The 4,850-nt window shown below is 42.4% G+C and overlaps 1 pseudogene; it reads right to left on the minus strand.

The window, feature by feature from the left end:
• Positions 1 to 2,227: 2,227 nt before the first annotated feature.
• LOC101348732 (ADP-ribose pyrophosphatase, mitochondrial pseudogene) lies at positions 2,228 to 3,135 on the minus strand (annotated as a pseudogene).
• Positions 3,136 to 4,850: the final 1,715 nt, after the last annotated feature.

The raw sequence follows: 4,850 nt of genomic DNA on the forward strand, positions 1-4,850 counted from the left end.
TATGCTAAGTGAAAAAAGCCAGTTACAAAGGACCACATATTGTATGATTCCATTTATACGTCCAGAAGAGGCAAATCCATAGAGACAGAAAGTAGACTGGTGGTATCCTAGGGCTGGAAAATTTGAGGGGAATAGGTAGTGACTACTAATGGGTATGGAGTTTCTTTTTGGGGTGAAGAAATTGTTTAAAGGTGATGGTAGTGATGGTTGCACAGCTCTGTGAATATACTAAAAAAAAAACATTCAATCATATACTTTAAATGGGTGAATTATATGGTATGTGAATTATATCTCAATAAAGCTGTTATTTTTTAAAAAGCACAACAGAGGTAGGATATTGAGTGCATTAACGGCCCCAGTTCTTCACCTTTCTGTATACAAACGCTTTGTCATGGGACTTTCCACTAAAGAGGTGTACTCATTTTTGCACTGCTTGAACCTAGATTGGCCTTATAACTTGCTTTGTCCAATAGAGTGAAGAGAAATGACATGGTTCCAGTTCTGAGCCTGGGACTCAAGAGCACTTACAGGTTTCCATTTGCATCTTTGGTCTTCTGCCACTGCCATGATAACATGCCTGAATTAGCTTGAGATATCTATTCTATCTATCATCAATCTATCTATCCATCCATCTATTCATCCACCTATATAAGCTTAAATTTAGAAAAAAATAATAAGGTAAGTTTAGGAACATTCAAAAATGCCAGACCAACCAGGTACTTTAATTTTTCAAACAAAGTCATGGTGCATATCTCACCTGGAAAAGTTATTGAGATAAGACTAATACATAGGACGAATGGCTTCTTCCTAAAAACAAGCAGTTACAGAATTCACAAAGAAATGTGACATATTTGTTCCTGAGTGTGAACAATGATGGGCATCCACGGGTGAACCTTTTCACAGTTGTCATCACACACACAGATACAGCATTTTTTCAAGGAAGAGAAAAACAAATTAATTCAACTGTCCTTCAAGTTTAGAAAAATCTGGCCAAATGTGTATGTACAAAGAAATATAATGGTAATTTCTTCTTTTAAAAAGAAGAAACTTATGAGGTTATCAACTTCTGCAATAGTCTTTTTTTCCCAGTCATGAAAGACTTACTGTGGTGGTTCGAGTTAATTTCCACATGTTGTATTACAAGTAAAGTTAACTGGTTGTGTTAGGTGACAGGAAAGGAAATAAAAGTATTTCTGGCCTATTTGTTGTTATTGGGATCCCCTCATTCTTGGTTGTCAGGGTGTGAGCTTCATGTTTGCAAACTGACTATAAATGCCTCCTCTATTTGCACATTGGGTTCTATTGAAAAAGGTAGTTGTGAATTCTACTCTTATCTGCCTAGGATTACATACATCTGATAAAAACTTCATGACAGGAATCAGCATTTGCATGGTCCTCTTTAGAGGTGGGATCCCTGGTGGCTCAGTGGTTCACAGCTCAGCTGCTAACCAAAAGGTCAGCAGTTCAAATTCACCAGCTGCTCCTTGGAAACCCTATGGGGTAGTTCTACCTTGTCCTATAGGGTCGCTATGAGTTGGAATCGATTCGATGGCAATGGATTTAGTTTTTTTAGTTTGCTTCAGAGGTGAGAGGAAGTAAATGTCCTGTGCTTAGTCCATTCTGTCCAGATAGAAACAGTTGTGATAACTATAGGGCTGGATATTAAAGCTCATTTTCTTGCTGCATTTTTTTTTTCTGGTTCGTAAATACTTGATCTTTATGGACTAAAATAAAGACTGAAGTTTTCCCATAAACTGAAGGCTCTAAAAACAAGAATAACCAGGGAGCTTCCATACTTGAAAGCAACATCAACAAGACCACATAAAAATAAATTTGAAAAGCAAATGTTGCCCAAGAAAATCAGATTATACATTAGATTAGGCCACATTCTAACACATCAGGAAAACAGCAGAAAGAACGAATTGACAAATGTAAACTGGCTAAAAAGTAGAGGCTGTGGTTGGTAGGGATGTTATTTTTGTTTTACCTACAATTCTTGAAAGAGCATTAGTTGTATAATTTGGCTTAAGCCATGAAAGCCAAAGAGTTTGTGATCCCATAAATTTGTCAAACATTATTCCCTGATACAAAGCCTTCATACTGTGAATAGTTTTGGAAATCATCACCAGAAGTGACTCTGATATGTTTAATGAGAGTTCTGTGCTGTTTGCTTGGTATTCACAATTGTTCCTTTGAAGGCTTTTGTCTTACATGAGATTCCCACCAATTATCCATAGCAATCGGGGTCTTCAGTCCAGTGAGCACCTCATTTTTCAGCCACAAGTTTAATAAATTGGGAGTGGCTGGCATAAGTTTGAGTTTATCATTGACGTCCATCCATTTCACTTTCTCGGCATCTTCACCAGATTCCAAAGGAAGATGATCCATTATTTCACCTGTTTCATCATGGTAGTTCACAGCCTCTGTTTCCATCTATGCATTATCTGTGTTCTGAGGATCATCCACATAGCCTTTATAGACTACAAAATGTTCCTGGTTGAATAGTTTGTGCAGCTGTTCCTCCAACTCCTGTGTTTCTGCGTGGGACTTCTGTAAGGAGTTCATGGCCTCCTCACCAAATTCTCTCTTCAACTTGGCACTAATCTTTTCTCCTGGATCCACCATCCCCCCTGGGATTGCCCATTCTCCACAGTCCTTCCTTTTGATGGCTACAAATTGTAGGATGTTTTTCCCAGAAACAGGGTGGGGAAGCTTATTTCCCTTGCTATCCCTTTTCCACCTGGTTATGATGGGATCTGCAGCATGATTGGGTCCCCAGTGCCCCAAAAGCCCTCGGCCAACCAGTCCTGTCTGACCTATAGGATTTCTAGGTCTACCATTTTCAACCTCATACAAGCCATTCTGGCTCCTTCTCTCAACATGCCCATCCTTTTCATTAAATTGAGGAGAGAAGTTCCTTTTACCTACCTGGGAGTCGGCCCACCTGGGCCCAGCCAGGACAGAGCTGGCAGGTTACTCATCAGGGTTGTACTCTCCCCACTCAACCTTCCAGCTTGATTTCTCGTTGGGGACATGGCTTCTCTCCACTTTGGAACCAGGATACGGAGATGTCCGGGCCTTCCTGTGGAGGTTCTCAGCAGCGCCATTCAAAGCTGACATGATGAAGTTTAGAGGAAATCCACGTGAGGAAAAGGGGCTCCAGCTGGCAGGGATTTTGGGGCGGCTGCAGGGCCTGACTGCCACAGAGACCAAAGTCACGGAGATAGACACCGCCGCTAAAGCCTTTGTCAGGTGTCGTCCAGCCTATTCACAACCCAGCACCCGCCCCGCTTCCGCCCCTGCGGAGAGGTGGCCACGTTTATCTCATAAACACCCTTAGATCGCGGGGGCTTTCCTGAAAGACAGTCTGGCACTGTCCAGCCCCGACGGCGAGTCACAGGCACCGCGCGTGGGGCTAACCGGCGCAGCGGGGCAGCCCCCGACGCACGACGATCCCAGCCTAGCGCCCTCTCCCGGCTGCCATTGCGTTTTTATTTTAAAGTAAAAGATTTGCACGTCTGAAGTGTTTCTAAATGGGAAGTGCTGGGGTTCACAACGTCGCGAATAAAATTAGCAAACAGCAACAACAGAAGTGCTTTCTTGCTTACCAGGGTATTGGCCACTAAGAGTAAATCTAGTTCACTGAGTCTGGGACCACGGTCTGTGGGGGGAGGCCGAGAAAACGTGGAAGGAGAAAATTCCCTGCTTGGTATGCTCAAAAGCCGAGGGTGGGTGAACTCAAACGGAAGGAAGAGCTCACTTGGTGCACCGAGCGTGGTCCTGACGAGAAATCCGTGAGAGTTGATGTGCAGTATGGGAGATGGTTTCAAAATCGCGGGCCCATCATTTATGAGTGGAATCGCTTGGGCAAGCTGCTTAATCTCTCTTTTCAAAGAACTGGGCCTGGTGCAGTGCCACGTGGCCTCTGCTCGCAAAGGATTCTGGTTGGGGAGGCAGCATGTAAGTTTAAGAAAAAAACAGTGTAAGAGCAGTGCCAGGTAGTAAGAGCTGAACAAAATCAGGTTCAAATCCCAGCTTTTCCTCCTCCACCATGGAGCTCGCTCTCGCCTCAGCTTCCTCATATGTTAAATGGAAGTAGGAATAATACCTACTTCACAGGGTTGTGGTGACGATTATGACAGATACTACATGCAAAGCTGTTAGCACAATGTTTGGCCCACTGTCAGCACTCAATAAATGCTAGTTGTCATTATCATTGCTAACATTAATTTTTTTTGACTCTGTATGTTGAAAACTGTGTAGATCAGAACAAGATGACTGGTATGATTATGGGAATCGAGCAGCTCACATATGAGCTTATAGTTAAAAAAAAACAAACTACAAATTTCTCTGTCTGAAGAAATTCACGCTGACAAGGAACAGCTTTTAGGTCCTAAAATGATAAGCAATGAGGAGAAGTGGCACAGGGTTAGTCAGTTTTGGAACAAATGGGGTACTGTATACTGTAATTGAAATCCAGAGGGTACTTAATATTTCCAAAAGTGTGTTTCATGCTACACCAGTCCCATTAGAAAGATGTTCAATGAATAAATGATTTGATCATCAAATATGTTTGGGAAATTTTATATATTTCACCCCTCCTCCCAGAATAGCTCCTTTTTAGGGATTCAAGGGAGCCCTGGTCACACAGTGGTTAAGAGCTCAGGCTGCTAATCAAAAGGTTGCAGTTCGAATCCACCAGCTGCTCCTTGGAATCCCTATGGGGCAGTTCTACTCTATCATATGGGGTCGCTATGAGTCAGAATTGACTCAACAGCAACGGATTTGGTTTTTTGGTTTTAGGGATTCAAGATTCACATTTATGTTTTAAAGTTCCTGGGAAATCTTGT

The sequence above is a fragment of the Trichechus manatus genome, unplaced genomic scaffold (genome assembly GCF_000243295.1).
Source record: "Trichechus manatus latirostris isolate Lorelei unplaced genomic scaffold, TriManLat1.0 scaffold00007, whole genome shotgun sequence".
In the NCBI taxonomy this organism is placed as follows: domain Eukaryota; kingdom Metazoa; phylum Chordata; class Mammalia; order Sirenia; family Trichechidae; genus Trichechus; species Trichechus manatus.